Source organism: Myotis lucifugus, unplaced genomic scaffold, assembly GCF_000147115.1.
Source record: "Myotis lucifugus unplaced genomic scaffold, Myoluc2.0 scaffold_13, whole genome shotgun sequence".
In the NCBI taxonomy this organism is placed as follows: domain Eukaryota; kingdom Metazoa; phylum Chordata; class Mammalia; order Chiroptera; family Vespertilionidae; genus Myotis; species Myotis lucifugus.
The window spans coordinates 6247317-6268489 of record NW_005871061.1 but is presented as its reverse complement, the minus strand read 5'-3'; the positions used below and the strand labels follow the sequence as shown (position 1 = coordinate 6268489).

The 21173-nt window shown below is 40.7% G+C and overlaps 1 pseudogene; it reads right to left on the bottom strand.

Moving 5' to 3' along the window:
* Positions 1–7738: 7738 nt before the first annotated feature.
* On the bottom strand, positions 7739–8310 carry LOC102431531 (annotated as a pseudogene).
* Between the last annotated feature and the right edge of the window lie 12863 nt (positions 8311–21173).

Genomic DNA, 21173 nt, shown 5'->3' with positions numbered 1-21173 from the left:
GAAAAGATAGCTTACATTGGTGTACTGGGGCAACCACTACCTCAACCAGGTGATTAAGATGATCATTAGTGCCCAGCTGGTTTTGCTCAGTGGATAGAGCATCAGCCCATGGACTGAATGATTTTGGGTTCAATTCTGGTCAAGGGCACATACCTAGGTTGCAGGCTCGATCCCTGATCCCATCAGGGTGCATGCAGGAGGCAATCAATCGATGTGTCTCTCTCACATCGATGTTTCTCTCTCTGTGTGTCTCCCCCTTGCTTCCACTCTCTCTAAAAAGCAATGGAAAAAATATACTCCGGTGAGGATTAACAAAACAAAATAAAAAACCAACAAAAAAAATGATCATTAGTGACAAGTCACACTGACTGCATGTACCCATGCTCTGATGTGTGATGAGAATGGCACTTCTCCTATGTTTTTTCCTCCCAAGAGCCCATAACACAGGTCTCACCATGAAAAAAAAAACACATTGGAAACATCCAAATTGAGGAATCTTTCACAAAATACCTAACCAGTAGCAGTACTCCTCACAACTGTCAAGGTTATCAAATCAAAGAAAGTCTGAGAGACTGTCACAGCCCAGAGGAAACTAGAAGACATGATGAGTAAATGTAACAGAAAAAAGACATCAGGAAAAAACAAGTGAAACCTGAGTAAATTATGGAGTTTAGTTAATATAGTAATGTACATATGTTGGCTCCTCGGTTATGACAAATGTATCATAGTGCTATAAAATGTTAACATCTTACAGGGTGGAACGAAGTGTTGGGTATTTGGAAACTCTACTATCTTGGAGAGTTTTCTGAAAATCTATTATTCTAAAATTAAAAATTTGATTGAAAAGATAAAACCAACTAATTCTGTTTGAAAGAAACTAAATTATGAAATCTTAACACTCTTCTATACCACCTTTCTGAATCAAAACATGTTTGAAGTGGGATCTTTACAATGACCAGTTAGCTTAACTCTCACCTTCTAAATTCCACATTATGACTAGATATTAGATTCCACAGTTTGGCTATTTTGTGGCTCCATTGTTTGATCAGCAGATATGTATATGTCAGACTGTAACACTGTAGGTATATTTTCTTCAGAAATTCTCCTGGAATACAGATGAACCTAGCAGACATCTAATTCAAAACAAACCAAGACAGAAACCTGATTCAGGAAAATTCTCCCTTCTTCCTTAAAGTGAAAAATCAGCTCTCTTTCTGCATCCTACTCACCTCCTTAGAATTAGACATTGGGAAGCTGAAAAGTTTCTGTCCTGAGGCTTCAGGGGGTTTACTATTGAACCTCAGCGAACAAAGTGAGTAGAAGTGGGCAATTCAATAAATTATTTGGCATCCAATTTAGGTATTATTTTACACGTATTGCTCTGTTAATAGAAAACTAAACTAGGGGTGTGTTTTTTTCTTGTTTTCTGTTGCCATGGGTGATGATTTCTGAACTTCTGTTTGAGGAAAATAGTTTTCTATATATATTCTTCAAAACTCTTTAAGTGCTCACAAAATCATCTGAGAGGATTTTGCTGCTGCTGGGTGCACTCTTGTGCTCAAAATCCAGTAACTACAAAAATGCTACAATGAAGTAAGAAAAAATGTACCTCCACTAGGGCAGACTCAGAACCTCCATTCCAAAAGATTACTGAACTTGACTGACAGTAAGGTGGAGTAACAAAATACCAGATTATTTTGCAATATTTATATTAGGCTTTTTAAAATGGTTACTGCATAATTCCAAATTCATCTTTCACCTTAGAACTGTAATTTCAAAATCAGTTGTTCAGGGGTGAATATCTAAAATTTCAATAACAACAACAAAAAAAACACAAACAAAAACCCTCATACTACTCAACACCAAAAAGACAAATAATCCAATTAAAAATGGGAAGAAGACCTGAATAGACACTTTTCCAAAGAGGACAAACAGATGACTAATAGACATATGAAAAGATGCTCAATGTCACTAATCATCAGAGAAATACAAATTAAAACCACAATGAAATAGCACCTCTTACCTATCAGAATGACTATCATCAATAGACAAGTGTTGCCAGGGATGTGGACAAAAGAGAACTCTTGGGCATGGCTAGGGGGAATGCAGACTGGTGCAGCCACTGTGGAAAGTAATATGGAGGTTCCTCAAAAACTTAAAAATGGAACTGCTTAATGACCCAGTGATTCGACTTCTGGGATTTAACCACAGAAATCCAAACCACTAATTTGAAAAAATATGTGCATCCCTATGTTCATTGCAGTGTTATTTACAATAGCCAAGCTATGGAAGCAACCCAAGTGCCCATCAATAGACGAGTGCATAAAAATGTTGTTGTATGTATATACAATGGAATATTACTCAGTCATAAAGAAAAGAATGAAATCTGACCATTTGCTACAGAAAGAATGAAACTAGATGGTATTATGCTCTGTGAAATCAGTTTGAGAAAGACAAATACCACATGAATTCACTTATACATGGAAACTAAAGAACAAAATAAATGAACAAACAAAAATGAAACAGACTCATAGTCACAGAGAGCAAACTGGTGGTTGGAAAGGGATTTGGGACTGGGTGAAAAAGGTAAAGGGATTAAGAAGTACAAATTGGTAGTGACAAAATAGTCACAGAAATGTAGTAAATCATAGAGAATATAGTCAATAATATTGTCATGACCAAGAATGGCGCCAATTGGGATACTGGAAATATTAAGGGGAACACTATGTAAAGTATATTATTGTCTAACCACCTGAAACTAATCTATAATAATAAAAGCATGATATGGGAATTAGACCGGACGTCCTTCCGGATGTTCTTCCTTCCGGACAAAGCCCCGGCGGGCTGAGGCTGAGGCAGAGGTGGCTGCCATGGCAGCGGGGGCCAAGGCCCTCGCACAAATTTCGTGCATTGGGCCTCTAGTACAAAATAAAACTTAAAGAAAAGAAATTTTAAAAATCACTTGTTCAGTTTGTCAAAAATTGAGTTTATACACTTACCTTATGGGTACTATATATTTTTCTGTATTTATATTACACTTCAAAAGTTATTAAAAATTTTTTACAGGTAGGCTTATGATCAAGATGGCATCAGAGGTAAATACAGAACTCAGAAGCTTCCACAATCACATAAAAAATATAGCTAAATTACAGAACCATCATTCAAAACCACCTGAAATCTGGCTGACGAAAGTCCTATAACTAAGGACATTTATAAAGAAGACACTATTTTATAAATCCAGACTGGTAGGAGAGGTAGAGACACTGAATGGGCTGGTTCTATACCCATGTGTGGTGGTTAATAGGAAGGACAACCTCAGCTGAGTAGGTCTTTACTGAGAGCCAGGGGTCCCAGCTCTACACTAGCCCCCCAGCCCAGGGTTCCAGTGCTAAGAAGAGATGTCCCATAACTTCTGGCTTTGAAACCCAGCAGAGATTGTGGCTGAATGAAATGGATGGTGGGGGGGGATGAGGACTCCTGGATTCCCAGTCATTTCTTTTAAAGGGCCAGCATAGCAACTTACTAGGACTCACTCACTTTGAGCTCAGGAGCTGGGACAGCAGCTCAAAATGCATCTTGGACACACAAGGGAAACCTAAATTGAATGGCATCAGGGCGAGGGCTGGAGGAACAAGTTGCTCCCAGGCAGAGGGGCTGGTAGAGACCATGGTTCCTTGCTGAGTTCTCTACCCCCATTCCACCTGTAAAGCAGGCTGGCAGGCACCATATCTGAGTCTCCATCAACCAGGCTAACACTGATGGCCCACTCTGGTGATTCCCAAACACCCCACGACAGCCAACTTGAGTGCTCACCCAAGCTGTTTCCAGCGTTTCTTCCATACAATTACCTATCTTGGCTCATCTCTTAAAAAAGCAACATTGGGCATCAACTTGCCCTGTACCACTTTTCAGAGGCCCCATGCTCAGCACTAGCAGCAGCTTGGCCTTTCCCAGACACTTCCAAGCCCAGCACAAGTAGCAGCCACCTGTAGACCATTTTAAAGCTCCTGTCAGATGGCACAGGGCAGAGCATAGGCAGCAGCTGGCCTTGGCCTGCACCTCTCAGGAGGCCCCAGAGCCAGAACAGCCAATGGACAGCTTCAGACCACACCAAAATAGTACCCAACCACCAGTGACACACTCAAGGGGTGGGTTCAGCTAAAGCCAGTTCTGCCCCATGTGGTTGGCACCTACACAGAAGATCCTCCATGGTGGTCAGGACCAGTCCTGGCAGCCTATTGGCCTAGGGGAAAAACTCTCCCATTTACCAAGGTTCAATTACAACAGCAGGGTGCACAGAGCCCACATGGAGGGTGCACCTGGAGGGCACAGCTTACGTGAATCAGGAGGCTGCTCCACAGGGTCATATAGGACATCTACTACATTAAGCTACTCCACCAAGAATGGGGGACATTGCAGCTCTACATAATACAAATTGGTAATTATAGGACAGTCATGGGGATGTAAAGTACAGCATAGGGAATATAGTGAATAATATTCTAAGAACTATATATGGTGTCAAGATAGGTACTAGATTTATTGGGTGACCATTTTGTAAATTATATAAATGTCTAATCACGTGGTTGTACATCTGAAGCTAATATAATATTGCATGTTGACTGTAATTGAAAAATAAAAATTTTAAAAAGTCAACTACTCTATTCCATAGTATACACAGAGATAAATGTTTTAAAGCTTCACAACTCTTGTATTTCAACACAAATTCCCATTACACTCTTCCAGTTGGACAAGGACACTCCAGAGTATGTATGTTCCATCTCTATAAACAACATATATTTCCTTCTACAACATAGATCAAATGTGAGGTATTTGGAGCTATTTTCTAAGTGAGTCTAGAGAACTTAAATGAATTCCATGTATCTAAAAGCAAAATTGTGTGTATTTATATGTAAAATCTTTCAAATAGATTATGAAAATGTAATAAAAATTATCTTATGATAGAATCAAAGGTTGCTTTTTAACATTAATTGATGTTAAAATCTTCCTTTAATAGTTCTAGGGTTAAAACACAAACACATGAAGAAAATTACAACAATATATTTATACACAAGAATGTAAATATAATTCAGGATGTTCAAAAAAGGATAGCTAATTCCAGAAGAACTGGAATTCATTTCAATTTTAAGTGTAAACTCTCCAATGTTTAATTTTCTATGATGATTATATCATACTTCAATATTTATTTTTGTAACCATTCCAATATAATGAACTATTTAATTCTCACTTAATACTATTTTCACTTGGGGAGCCCTGGCATGTTTTAACACTGACATGTTTGCTTTGTTTTTAAAAACAGGCTTATTAAAGTATAATTTACATGTCACATAACCATTTATGTGTATAACTTGATGACTTTAGCAAGTTTACAGAATTATGTAAGCATCTCATAATCTAATTCTGGAACAATGCAACATCCCTCCAAAATTCCTCATGCTCATTTGCAGTCACTTCCTGTTCCCAGACCATCAGAAGAAACCAGTATTCTATTTTTTGTCTCTATAGATTTCCTTTTTATTTCATATGAATTGAATAATACAATATGTGTGATTTTATATCTGATTTCTCACACTTAATACTGTTTTTGAGATTCACTTATGTAGCAGTATCATTACTTTGTTCTTTTATATTTCATTATATGAATATACCACATTTATTTATATATGCACAAGTTCATAGACATTTCATGTTGGTCCAAAGCTCCCTTAGGCTTTCCTTCTGCTTTCTAATTTTTTTCTCCAATTACTGTTCAAATTAGGTGTGTTTGTCTGCCTTGTCTTCTAACTCACTAATTCAGTCCTCTGCTTCTTCTAGTCTACTGTTGAAACCTTCCATTGTGTTTTTTTTTTATTGTAACTATATAATCTTTTTCTTCTTGATTCTTACATAAGTTGTTGATTTCCTCATCCATCAGGTTTATGAACTGTATGACCCTTACTCTGAATTCTTTTTCTGATTTATTGCATGTCTCCATTTCATTTAGTTCCTTTTCTGGCACTTCCACCTTTTCTTTCTTTGGGGGGTTGTTTCATTCTCTAGTCCAGCAGTTTCTCAACCTGTGGGTCGCGACCCCTTTGGGGGTCAAATGACCCTTTCACAGGGATCGCCTAAGACCATTAGAAAACACATATATAATTACATATTGTTTTTGTGATTAATCACTATGCTTTAATTATTTTCAATTTGTAACAATGAAAATACATCCTGCATATCAGATATTTACATTACAATTCATAACAGTAGCAACATTACAGTTATGAAGTAGCAATGAAAATAATTTTATGGTTGGGGGTCACCACAACATGAGGAACTGTATTAAAGGGTCGCAGCATTAGGAAGGTTGAGAACCACTGGTCTAGTCGTTTTTGCTATCATTAAAGAGTCCAGCTGCCAAGTCACGCAGGGCCTGTGGCCGTGGAGGGGGGGGTGGCGAAGTTCAAAGATATTTTATTTTTTCCACTTTTGAGCTATTATGAATATTACAGCTATACACATTCAAGTACAAGACATATATTTTCACTTATCTTGGGAAGCTTGTAAGGGTGAATTTGTGAGGTCATAGGTCACACTATAAATATGTTTATCTTTTTAAGAAACAGCTGAACTGACAAATGGAATAGCTGGACAAGCAAGAAGCTGGTCCCTGCTGAGTCAGAGGCTAGCATCCTCAGAACATGCTCTTTCCTGCGAGCTTCTCTCCGTCCTTGCCCCAGTCAGCCTTCAGGCCAACTGGACTTTTCTGAAAGCTCAAAAATCTTTAGTGAAAGATGGAGTCGAAAGAGAACCAGAGAGATGGTGGTGTGAGAACAATTCAGCCCAATGTTGCTGGCTATGAAGATGGAATAAGGAGCCATAAATCAGGGAAAACAGGAGCCTTCTGGAAGCTGGAAAAGGTTAAAGGAAGAAGAGAGCTGGCACAATGGAAATGGCCCCGGTGCCCTATGAGGAGACCATGGGAATGGGGTTGCAGAAATTCCACAAGCCTCTTGCCACCTCTCCTTCACAAACCATGCCATCCAGATCCGGCAGGACTGAAGGCAACTGGGAGTCGTAGCCGTGGTTTGGTATGTGGTAAGCAAATCCTGGGGGACCTCTGAAAACATCTGCAATTGATTATAAGACTGGTCTTTATTTAAAAAGAAATAAAAGAACAGCTTTGTTGAAAAAAAAAAGAAACAGCTGAACTGTTTTCTAAAACATCTTGCCATTTTACATTCCCATTATTAATATATGAGGGTTGTCTCTCCACAATCCTCACTAACACTTATTATTATCATGTATTTTCATCATAGTCACTCAAATGGCTTTGAAGAAGTATATGATTGTGGTTTTAATTTTTATTTTCCTAGTGACTAATGATGCCATGCATCTTTTCATGTACTTATTGGCCATTTCTATATCTTTGATGAAATTTCCATATAATACCTTTCCCCCATTTTTTAGTTGGGCTGTTTTCTTATAATTGAACTATAAATATCCCTTATATACTTGTTTTTCCTTTTTTCATCTTAGGGCTAAATTTTAATAGAATATGAAAATTTGAACACTTACAATTTAAACAAATACAACCTAAAAATTACTGATTTGTTCAAAAATGGTTTCATGGAAAAACTAATCTGTAACAAAAACTTGGTATTGTGTGCAAAGTCGCCATCGTTTTTTAGCAAAGTGTACAAAGGTTCCAAAGGGACAAGGCAGCAGGGGAGAGGGGCCCAGACATTTACAACAGCAGGTATTTTCTCTTCCTCTTCTTGACAGGAGGCAGGCACCGAATGGCTCGAATAGCTTCATCAAACACTGTCTTTAGGCATTGCTGTGTGATAGTTGAACACTGCTCATATTTTACAGCACTGATCTCCTTAGATATGGCTAAATCCTGTGAATAGGTGATGGGTGTCAGCTTCTTTTCCTTCAGTTTTTCAATGGTGTCTTTATTATCCCTAAAAAATCAAGCTTAGTCACCACCAGGATGATGGGATTATTGGGACAATGGTGTCACACTTTGGGATACCACTTTGCATGAACATTTTCAAATGATACAGGACTCACAAAAGAAAAGCAAATTAAGTATACATCTGTCTGTGGATAGGACAGGGGACATAGTCTGTCATGATCTTCTCCTCCAGCAGTATTCCATAAGCACAGATTTCCACCTACCATAACACTGGCAGAATAGTTGTAAAAGACAGTACAGATTTATTCTCCAGGAAAGGCACTGGTTGTACCACTGATTAGTAGGCAAGTTTTACCTACAGCTCCATCTCCTGCCACCCCACACTTGATGGCTTGCATCTGGGCCACTGTGCATGGCTGTGGGTGGCCAAATGCAGGGCACTGGGGCCACTGTCCACATCGTCTCACCCTCTGCCAAATGGAATCGAAAGCCCAGCAGCTACCACCTAAAGATAGATAAAACTGCTTCTTATATATTCTCAATGCAAGTTCACTTTTCAATGTTACATGATTAGAAAATATTCTCCCAATTTATGGACTTTCTTTTCAATTTCTTAATGGTGCCTTTTGAAATGCAAATGACTTAATTCTGATAAAGTCTCATACATCAAAATTTCCCTTTATTACCTGTGCTTTTGATGTCATATCTACACTAATAAAAGACAAAGATGCTAATTGACCGTACCTTCGCTATGTTCCAAGCCACACCCACTAGCCAATCAGAGCGACTGTATGCAAATTAACCCAACCAAGATGGCAGCCGGCAGCCACAGAGCTGTAGCAAGCAGGAGGCTTGGTTGCCCTGGTGATGGAGGAAGCCAAGCTTCCCATCTGCCCTGAGCCGGCTGTGGCCTCCGCTCATGGCAACAAAGTTTCAATTATAGAAGACAAATAAATCCCAGACACCTGCTTCCAGCCAGCCTCCACTGGGAGCTTGGGTGGCTGGGGGCCGTGGCCAGCCTGCAAACAGCCATCAGCCCCTCACCCAAGCTGGCCACACCCTCATGGGGTGAGGGTCCCCGTTGGGGGGCTTAGCCAGCCTGAAAACAGCCATCAGCCCCTCACCCAGACTGGCCAGGCACCCCAGCAGGACCCCCCCCCACCCTGAAGGGGCTGTGGCCAGCCTGCAAACAGCCATAAGCCCCTAACCCAGGCTGGCCAGGCACTCCTATATAATAAAAGGGTAATATGCAAACTGACCCTAACAACAGAAAGACTGGGAATGACTGGTCACTATGACACACACTGACCACCAGGGGGCAGATGCTCAATGCAGGAGCTGCCCCCTGGTGGTCAGTGTGCTACCACAAGGGGAGCTCTGCTCAGCCACAAGCCAGGCTGACGGCTGCCAGTACAGTGGTGGTGGTGGGAGCCTCTCCCGCCTCCTCAGCAGAGCTAAGGATGTCTGACTGCAGCTTAGGCCTGCTCCTTGCTGGCAAGTGGACATCCCCTGAGGGCTGCTGGGCTGCCAGAGGAATGTCTGACTGACAGCTTAGGCCCAATCCCCTGGGGAGCGGGCCTAAGCCAGCAGGTGGTCATCCCCTGAGGGGTCCCAGACTGCAAGAGGGCACAGGCCAGGCTGAGGGACCCCCCCCCCCCCCCGAGTGCATAAATTTTTGTGCACCGGGCCTCTAGTATTTAAATAAATGTTAATTCAAATGCTCCCATACATGTTTGGCTCATTCATATGTGGTCACAAAGATACACAGAGGTTATGCAAATAATATCATACTCTATAGGGGAAATCAATTAAATAAGGTGGACTATATAGTTCAATCATTTTCTGAATCTTTAAAGGGAGGTACTTTCTAAATCATTCTAAAGACAAAATAATAGGTTTCAACTTTAAGTTGCCATAAACTCCATAGACTGTGAAAAGCTTTCTGGTCCATTAAATGCTAGAGCATCTCCGGGCTTTAGTGCTGGCCTCCTGTGGCTTCTCACTCAATTCTCAAGTCATCTTATACTTTCTTGCCTCCCAGCTACTACTGGAGCTCCCTCTTCTACCCACAAAACAACTTGTGTTTACCTCAGTGACTGACTGTATTTACATTATAACAAAGCTTATGTTTACAAGCCAATCACCATCCTACTGTTAGTTCATTAAAGTATTCTAATCATCCTATATCCACAAATCCTAGTACAGTGCCAGGGACATAAGAGGGTTCAAAAATGTTTGTTGCATACTGCAAAAAAATTTCCAACTTCATTTCCCATCATATGTCCCCCATGTAAATGATACACAAGATACTCCACTGTTGCTCTTAGAACAAATCAAAGTTTTTGTGCATACTGTTCTTTCTGATTGATACTTTTATCCCTCTTTCTCTCTGATGCTCATTACATGTTGGCTGAATACTTGAAAACACTGAATTTTTACAAGTGCTACACTCTTCATTAAGCTCAGTCTCTGACAAGCTTAGGAATGGATATTAAGGGTGGAACAGACAATCTACTAATATTAGAGAACAATATCTCCTGGGAGAAAGCACAGCTACTTTGGATAGTAAACTGTCAAGAAAAAAATAAAGCCTTTATTACCAGATACTGAAAAAAAAGAAAAAAACACACAACAAGCCGTGTAGTTGATTGTAGCCAAGAGTCCACATTGGTGAAAAATGAACTGGATATTGGAAGACTAAAAAGAATAAATAAATAACGGCTAGGTAAGGATTATTGCTTCCCACTTTCCTAAAAGTACTGGGAACTAAACTGTTCAGAATTCTAAAGCCTGACATTTGCACAAATAAGGAAACAGAAAGGCACAAAACAACTGGGTGGGCATAAGCCCCTGGTATTTGGATTGTTGACCCAGTATCACTTAATGCAGACAATACTTCTAGACAGAAGCAAATCATGGCCAAAGGACACAGAAAGAGCCTCAAGTTAATTTACAACTGAATGCTGATTCACCTTATTATATTTCTCACCAACAGACACAGTGTTTATCTTCCCCTTTCTATTTTGGTCCAGAAGACATCCTTTTAATTTTGTATTTGTTTTCTTAATCTCAAATTCCTCTATTTCTAGATGTGTCTAAATCCTTTCTTGTCTTAGTACCTGAGCCATGTGTTTCACTGGAGCAGCATTAGCCTCCGTTTCTCCACCTCTGTCAGACTAGTCTCGATACTACCACAGTTGGTATTGATTGCATTCCTGAAGCCGTTCCATATGCCCTATGCTTTTTTGTAGAAACCTCTGTAATTCTCTAACTCTGAAACTGTTCTTTCTATGATTAGCTTTGATTTTATTGTATGGATTGTAATTGGAAGAGAATTAGACATGGGACACAAGTATTGTATATTTTAATTTTTAAGCATGTTTTCCTTTGTAATTATGCTCGCAAAATAATTGCAACTGGAAATTATTGGTCAGCATATATTTCTCTAGAGGAGATATGTGAAACATTGTTTATGAGCAAAAAGAAAAGTTCTACAAAAATAAAGGCTATACCCAGTACTTTTATTTCTTAGGCTACAGATCCACAGTCTATGACTATTTAAAAATAGATGTTTCCTTAACCCAGCAAAAATGACTGGAAAGAAGTTCACATTAAATAGTATATGAAAAAAAGGAAATCAGAGATTCTTTACAAGTTTTCAATAAGCATTATATGCACAGACTTCTTTGTAGTATACTAGAGGCCCAGTGCATGAAATTCATGTGCGGGGGGGGGGGGGGGTCCCTCATCCCAGCCTGCCCTCTCTTACAGTCCAGGAGCCCTCAGGGTATTTCCTACTGACAGCTTAGGCCCACTCTCTATGGGAGGTGACCAGGCTGATCAGGGGAAGGCACCACTCCCATCACCCTGCTGCTGCTGCCACTGCCGGCCACCACAGCCACCAAGGTGTTTTCATCAACACAGACTTCAGTCCCTTCACCAAGAAAAAATGACAACTTTCTTTAGCCATTTTCAAGAAGTCTCTTTCATAGGATATGGGGTGCGGCTACAGTGTTTTGGCCAGGTCCAAGCCTCGGACTAATGAAAGGACAGGGTCCTCTCATTGCCACGTGCAAGTCCCAGCTGGAGGGCAGGGCCCTCCCAGCACAATTATAGCCAACGGCTGTGGTTGTAAACTTGAACCTATGGTCCGAACACGTGGCCCCACGTGCCTTGTGCTAGAGTTCAGGTGCATGTAGTTGAGTAGGGTTGAAACTCACGAGAATACTGTAAATAATGTGATCACACCCCTACTTTGCCTCATGGCATCTGCTATAAAATAAAGACACGGCTTGTGGGCGCTGGCGCTGTCTCCTCATCAGGGAGCAGCGTCCCACCGAGACCCAGCTTTCATTCTCCTATCTGTCTTTCCTTAATCCTTTCACCCCCCCCCCCGACTCAGTTTACCTTTGGCCGCAACAATAGGATATGACATTTCTTTCTTTTTCTTTTTTATCCTCACCTGAGGATATTTTTCCATTGATTTTTAGAGAGTGTGGAAGAGAGAGGGAAAGACAGAGAGAAACATCAATGTGAGAGGGACACTTCGATTGGTTGCCTCCTGCATGATCCCTGACCTGGGCCCCGGCCAGGGAGGAACCTGCAATCTAGGTACATGCCCTTGATCAGAATTGAACCCAGACCCTGCAGTCCACAGGCTGAGGCTCTATCCACCGAGCCAAACCGGCTAGGGCAGGATATGACATTTCTTAGCCCCTCCAGCAGTGGACCTTCATTTTTTTCCTCTAGGAGTGAGGTGGAAAAACCCTAGATCACCTTCTTGGATACTTATTACCCAAGTTACCAAGAACACTGCAAGTGGTGTACAGGGAGCTTAGCCAATGAGTGGTCAGAAAGGGTGTTTCCTCTGCAGCTCACGCACAGAGGCAGGACTGCTGGCGCACCCTGGCTGGCAGGCCCCACTGTCTCTGCTCCGGGCCTGCTCCAGCCATGCCATGGCGAATTGAACAGGCCCCCTGTCTCCAGGCCTGTGCCATCCGTGGCTTGCCTCACCATGCACACAGTCCCCTTCTGCCCATCTGTGCACGTAGCCTCCTCCTGAGCCAGTTGTGACGGTTACGGCGTCCTGGCTAATTTGCATATTACTATATATATATATATATATATATATCCAGTTAATAATGTGGATTTTTTCAATAGATGGAGTTATACATATGTTGATATATATGTGATTTGATCTGTATGCTATTTTGTTGTATTGACAGCAAGCTTCAAAACTTCATGTCAAATTTGTTGAAGGTGTTAATATCAGATATTTTTATGCTTAAAAATGTCAAATTTTGTGGCAAAAAAAGAGCATTTGCAGGAAGTTTTAATTCATTACTTTATTTTGAAGAAAAAGTTATTGTATACTTTAGGAAGCTTATGGTGAGCATGCTCCATCTCAAGATACTTGTGAACGCTGGTTTAAATGCTTTAAAAGTGATGATTTCGATGTGAAAGATAAAGAACGTCCAGGTCAACCGTAAAAGTTTGAAGACCAACAATTACAAGCATTATTGGATGAAGATGCATGTCAAACTCAAAAACAATTTGCAGAAAGATTAAATGTTGCTCAGCAAACAATTTCCAATAGTTTACAAACAATGAGAAAGACTTTAATGGAAGTAAAATGTATGCCACATCAACTGAACAAAAGACAAATGGAAAACCGAAAAGTCATCAGTAAAATGTTGCTTCAATGGCACGAAAGAAAGTCTTTTTTGCATCGAATTGTGACTGGCGATGAAAAGTGGATTTATTTTGAGAATCCAAAAGGCACAAAATCATGGGTTGATCCAGGTCAACCATCAACATCGACTGCAAGGCCCAATTGCTTCAGAAAGAAGACAATGCTCTGCATTTGGTGGGATCAGGAAAGTGTGGTGTATTATGAGCTTCTAAATCCAGGTGAAACCATTAATACTGATGGCTACTGACAACAAATAATCAATTTGAATCACGCTTTGATCGTAAAATGACCAGAATGTGCCAGAAGACATGGCAAAGTAATTTTGCTTCATGATAATGCACCATCACACACTTCAAAACCAGTTAAAGACACGTTAAAAGATCTTGCCTGGGAAGTATTAACCCACCTGCCATATTCACCAGACCTTGCTCCTTCAGATTACCCCTTGTTCAGATCGATGGCACACACATTTTCTGAGAAGCACTTCTAAACGTAAGAAGAAGTGGAAAATTGGGTCTCTGAATGGTTTGCCACAAAATAAGAAACGTTCTATTGGGATGGTATCCACAAATTACGTGAAAGATGGGGAAATGTGTAGCTAGCGATGGACATAACTTTGAATAAAGCACTTTTGATGTTGCTCTTGAAATTATTGTATTTTCTTTTATTACAAAATCTGCATTATTAATCGGTACACCTAGTAAGTAGATTTTGATGTGCATTCATATCTAACTGTACAACAATAATATCTAAATTCTACATTTGCATGATTCATACAGAAGCATGATTAACTTTATGATTCTTACAAATTCCTATGTAAGCGACACAGATTCCATTAATTCAAGAAAGAAATCCAACAAGAGCCTATCCACCAAATCCTACATAATAAAGAGGTAATATGCTAATTGACTGTTACACCCTCACAAGATGGTGATGCCCACAGCCACAAGATGGCAGGGCCCAGTCCCCTCAGCCCCGCCAGGGGGGGTGGCAGGTGCATTGCGCAGCTGGTCCTGCCCACTGCCGGAGTCCCCCAGTCCCCTCAGCTCCGCCGACAGTGAATTTTCATGCGACCATTACCTTTTTAAAAAATCCTTACGCAAGGATATGATTATATTTTTTTAGATCATCTGTTCTCGGGGAGCAGGCCTAAGCCAGTAGGCAGGCATCCCCCAAGGGTCCCAGACTGTTAGAGGGTTCAGGCTGAGCTGAGGTACCCCTCGTGTGCATGAATTTTCATGCACCGGGCCTCTAGTCACTATTATAAAAGAAAAAAATGAGTTGGCAAGCAGAGCTCTTTTCCTCTACAAAAAAATGTTAGTCACAAAAAATAAATGAGTAATTAAATAATGCAAAAACATCAAAATAGGCTGCAACCTTTATGAATTTTGGAATTTGTCTTATCTGTTCGTCCATAGGCAGTCCTAATTCTTTGATATGATATTAGCTAATTAGGAAGTGAAGAGGGAAATACAAGGTCACACTATTGTTCAATATTCTCCAGGTTATGCATACATATGTGCTTGGGAAATGAGTTTCCATGATTTCTGTGGTAGATCCTACCCAAACCAGCAACCAGATAGACTTGGGAAGTATCCAATGACAATGCTCCTAAGGAAGGCTGTGAGACAGAGAGTAATCACATTAGCTTTCCCTTTACCATACACTACATATTTAGTGCATAGTGAAGGAAGAGGCTGAGTCTTCCTTTATTCTAACACTTCTTAAAAACAAAAACAAACAACAAAAAAACCCTTCAAATTGAGTCTAAGATTAGCATCATTGAAGTGCCTATTTTAAGGTGTATTCCCAGGAGAAATGCATGTTTTAATACCTATGTATGTCTTTGTCAAGCAGATATTGAAACTGACAATTGCATGCTGTCTTCCTACAACAGGGCACATTTTCCTTCTCTGCAGATGGCAAAAAGGGCTTTTGAAATCAGTCTCATCTAGGCAGAAGTCCAGCAGCTGAATTCCGTTATTAAAAAGTTTTGATGTCAAATTAATTTTTAGTCCATTTCCAATGCACTACATTCAGCTAGATCACTTATTTGGATACATGCAAAGTTAGTAGAGAACAGTATTTCCTAAGTGATCATTTTTCAAACTATCTGCAAGCACTCGCAACTTAATTTAAGTAATGGGCGCTGGCAGTTTCTATGGAAAATGAAGAGGAAAAAGGTAAGGGAAATCTCATTTTATCAAACATCCAACTAGACCAAGTATGTCAAACACATGCATTTTCATTTCACTAAAGAGAACAGGTTCAACAGAGCATTAAAGAACATATTACCACAGAGACAGGTCTATGCCAGCATATCAAATCAGGATACATCCAGGCTACCTTTCTGATTTATGGGTCCCTCAACATCCTTCTGCCAAGGTTGAGGCCCATGATAAGAGAGGCAGATTAATTCTAAAGGCATATGTCATCCTTCATCTTATCTCCCATTCTCTAACAATTATAAATGAGATACCAATGTCTAAGAAACAATCAAATTAAGAGCTATAAATACTGCAGGCATGATCTAGACCACAGTAAAACAAACCCAAATCAAGTATCCCATGTTCCCTAAAATACAAAAATTATGATGGCCTGCATGTATTACAGCACTTACTCCCCCTACCCCAAGAGCAGCAAATCCTTATTTTATATCCCTAGCTTCTGTGCCATTTATTCTTTGATTTACAGTGTTTATTTTTATAGGCATTCCACATTGTAAAATACCTTTGGTAACTGTCTGGGTACCTAACATTCATTCATTCATTTATTCATTTCTCAACAAAGAAATCTCCAGTTACTTCAGTTCAATAATATATGTATTTTGATTTAATATGGAATAAGAATGAACTGCTAGTCAGAATTATTGTTACTGCACTGCTCCACAAGGAAAGTTAACATTAGGAATCTGATGACAGTATTTCAGTACCTAAAATATACATTAAGCCCTGTGATACCACTGCATGGAAAACTAAAGCTAAATAGCACAGGTTTTAATTTCTTCAGACATCAGTATGAAAAGGGAGTTACTTGGACACATTTTAGGCTCTTAAAGATCATGGAGCATGTGTATGGGAGGAGAGTGCCTCCGTGAACATAATTATTTTTATTGGGGGGCCAGAAGTAGACATAATCTTTTTCCAAAATGTTCCTTTTCACTTCCTCAAAAGCAATTGTTGTAATAATGTATTGTCTTTCAGGTACCAAGGTGACACTATTGACCCAAGATCAGTAGGTTAAATGCTTTGAATTGCATATCCAGAAGTGAGAACAGTCTTTTCACTGATTCATTGACATGTGCAGACCCAGGAGCCTCTTGTGACCAGGGGCATGCATTTGTAAGGCCAGGACTGGGGTGATGGGTGCAGCCCGCAGCCAAATAATTGAATAAAGCTAAGCAGCCCACACTTGGGTCAAAACTATGACATCAGCCATGGCCTAAAAATAGCCACAGATATATAACTAGCCATCAAGGTGTCTAATTAGTTTAGAGAAACACAGAGGATATAATTTTCCCTAAGGTTTACATTCCCGTGAAAGCAGGAGCTTAAGGGAACTCTGCCTGCTTCGATGTTATCTCAGTTGGCTTACAAGCGAGCCAGAAATAAGAAAATTTCTAACTTATAGCCTCTTCCACGGGAAAGATAGGTCAGATATCCAAAACTGTGACAGATAAGCACTCAGGAAGTAATCTGCGACTGCTTTGTCCACCCAGAATCCGGTGAGACCAAGGATTTTTAAAATCGTGGCCCTCAGAATTCCATTGCTTAGTTTATTTCAGCAAGTATTTAATGAGTTCCTTTTTTTTTCTTTTTTAATATGCCAAGTAGTATGTATACTATGCTATGTATAGAGAACTTTAAGAAGGTCTGTGAGAAGATCACTGAACAGTGTATTTATAAGCTCCTTGATGAAGATGTATAAAAGCATGTGAGAGGCTCCAGAGGGGAGGCACTTGGAGAGGAGGCTATAAGGGTTAGACAGATGGAATGGGAACACAGTGGCTAGCTGAGGAGAAAACAAAAGCATTTAGGGAAGAAAGTTCATAATGAACAAAGACAGGGGGATGCAGAATAGCATCAAAATGTGGGAGCAGCTGAGGCTTCAAGTACTTTATAATTAAAGTGTAAGCTAGGGGTTTTCTTTAAAGATTTTACATTTATCTTTGTTGTGAAATGATTCATTTTCCCTATGATTTTATTTCATTGAGGGTTAGTTTTAAAATGCAATCGCATTTCACGTATCTACAAATGAAGGTGAGTCCACATGTTTGCAGACAGAATAGGCAGGCGTTGTTATTAACAGTAGGATTGGGGGTTTTGTTATTGTTGCTTTAAAATGAATAATTCCAGAAATTCATGCAATGGAATACTATTCGGCTGCAAGTATAAACAGAGCGTATATACAGAGCCTATGGGGAGGTTTTTTGGAAGAATTAAAAAGCACTTCACCCAAAAGCTAGTACAGCTGACCGTTGAACAATGCAGGGGCTACGGGATACCCAGCTGGAAGTAGCCAAATTGAGCACTGAAGATTTGATCTGTGGTCTTCAAATGGAAGGAGTGGTTAAGTTAATATTAAATAACATCTCAATAGTGTAGGCAATTGTGACTAATCCTATCTGCACTGAATGATGGTGCCAGAATTCAGAAACGCAAAGGACTGCCAGAAAAATCCCTGGTACTTATTTTAATTATGAAACAAATGTGAAATACTATAACATCATCAATGCTTTCAAATTTTATTTTACAGAAATGGATATGCAAAATGTCTTAATGCAATGGAATATTATTCGCCAATAAAAAAGGAATGAAATATTTAAACATGCCACTACATGGAAAAACATAGAAAATACAGGCTAAGTGAAAGAAGCTAGACACAGAAGGCCACAGATTGCATGATTTGGGAGGGTTGAGGGGAAAAAAGGAGCAACTGATTAATGGAGTGCAAAGTTTCTTTTGGGAGGGACAAATGGTTTCTAAAATTAAATGGTGGTAATTAGATTGTGGCTATCACACAACTCTATAAATACATGAAAAACTTCAGACAGGCAATTTGTATGGTATGTAAATTATATTTCAATATTGCTGTTATTTAAAATGCTGTTTTAGACCCCTGCAGCATAGGAAGGTGCTTTCCCTATAATCTACTTACCAGTCTACCTCCTCTCCACCTCTTTTCTCATACTTGCCCCCAAATACGCCCATGGGATATGAAAATAACCTAAAGGATGCAATGTAGAAGCGGTCACTCAGACATTCAGGTCCACCTGAAAGAAGAAACGAGTTTAACAAAATGTTAAAAGAGCCACTTCCCAAAGAGAACAAGTTGCTTGTACGCGGGAGACTAGCGCCTTTGGAGCAAAACAGAGAAAAGCGGCGGCATGCCAGCTCCTGAGCGGCAATCAAAGCTTTGGTGAAACAAGGGACAGGCCACACTGCTCCGTAAGGAAGTTCAAACGCTCGCTCACGCCGGCTCCCACGTCATTACGTCGAACGCCCTGCGACCCCTTCTGGATCCGTGGGCGACAGTTGGGGCTCCAGTGCACTTTCTCCCAAAGCCACCGCAGCCCAGCCACCTCTGAAAATGGATGCTCTCACCAAGGCCGTAAGCAAACTCAACTTAAAGTTCCCCGAGGGCTTCCGCATCGAGGCCAGCAAGACGGAGCACATCGCCGGGAAGATGTTCATTGGGGGACTCTCCCGCAATACAAGTAAGGAAGCTCTTTTTGAATATTTGTCCCAATATGGCGAGATTATCGATTTCACTATTAAAACCCACCCAGAAACTGGAGTATCCCGGGGGTTCGGGTTTGTGCTTTTCGAAGATAAGGCGGCCGTTGAGAAGGCACTGCAAGTCAAAGAGCACCAAGTGGAGGGGAGGAAATTTGAGCTTAGAAAGGCTCAGGCCATGGAACTGAAATTCCCTCCGAGAAAAGTTTTTGTGGGCGGGGTGAACCCTAAGATGCCAGAAGACAAAATTAGACAGTACTTTGGGACATTTGGGGCGATTGAGCATATTGAGCTGCCAGTTTGTCCGAAAACAAACGAAAGACGATCTTTCTGTTTTATCACCTATACTGACGAAGTCCCGGTGAGGAAGCTGTTAGAAACCAGGTTCCATCTCCTGGGCTCCAGGCCGTGTGAAGTTAAAATTGCTTTTGTGAATGAAATTCCCAAGATGCCGCTGAGGAGAGGAAGAGACATTCCCTTTCCCAAGCTAGACAATGCTTCTGGGGGTGGAGAGCCCCCAACAAAGCCAAATGCTCCCGGGGCTGGCGGAGTCAACCAAAGTGTTTGCGGGGCCTGTGGAGTCGACCCGAATGCTCACGGGGTCATCAGAGTTGACTCAAATGCTTATGGGGCCGTGACAGTCGACCAGAATGCTAGCGGGGCCATCGCAGTCGACCCAAATGCTTGTGGGGCCATCAGAGTCAACCCAAATGTATATGGGGCCGTGGCAGTCGACCCAAATGTATATGGGGCCATGGCAGTTGACCCAAATGTTTATGGGGCCGTGGCAGTCAACCCAAATGTTTATGGGGCCGTGGCAGTCGACCCAAATGTATATGGGGCCGTGGCAGTTGACCCAAATGTTTATGGGGCCGTGGCAGTTGACCCAAATGTTTATGGGGCCGTGGCAGTTGACCCAAATGTTTATGGGGCCGTGGCAGTTGACCCAAATGTTTATGGGGCCGTGGCAGTTGACCCAAATGTTTATGGAGCCTTCAGAGTCAACCAAGGTGTTTACAGGGCGAGTGGAGATATGGGCAATCCTAGCATGGTGCTTGCTCCCGTTCACATCTCGCCCTGCAACCAAGGCTGTAATTATTCTGATCAAGCACATGGCCCCTTCTACAATGCCTACAGTAACCAGCCCATTTTTAATAGCTACAACGGCAGAGAGCATTTTGTTGGATGTATCTATGGGACTCAACCCATAGGAACTGCACTTGCTAATTACAATGTTCAACTAAACCAGGTGCCTGTCTTCAGTACTGGTTATCCGGGAATTTACCAGCCTTTCTGAGGACAAAGGATGAAGCCAGCATTGCAGAACCAATCTGACAACCTCCAGTGAAAAGTTATGTTACTGATAAAAAATTAATGACTGTTTTGAAAAGACACTGTCACTGTTCTACAGCTTTTTCCAGTTTTTTGTTTGTTTTTTTTTTTTTATAAGAGGCAGTTATTTTCCCATGGTCTTTTGACATTGGAGTGAAGACCAGATAATACAAGTAGTTTTTAGTTTTATGAAAGTTAACCTCTCAAAAATAAATGTTTACTATTAATAGCTTTACAGAAAACTCTGTAGTGGTTTCTATTTGGAGTTGGTGCTTTTTTTGTGTGGGGGTGTTTTGGGGTATGTGAGGTTGTGGCTGCCTTTTTGGCCCATTATGAACTTTTTCTTGATGGGGTGGGAGTCTTGGGTGGTTTGGTTTAAAGCTATCATCCAGATTCAGAGGAAAAAAATCTTAAGTTTCCCTTTAGATTTGCTATTCAGCCAGGTCCTTCTTGTATATTTGTTCAGCAAAAATTAAGACTTATGCTAAACCAGAAACTATGT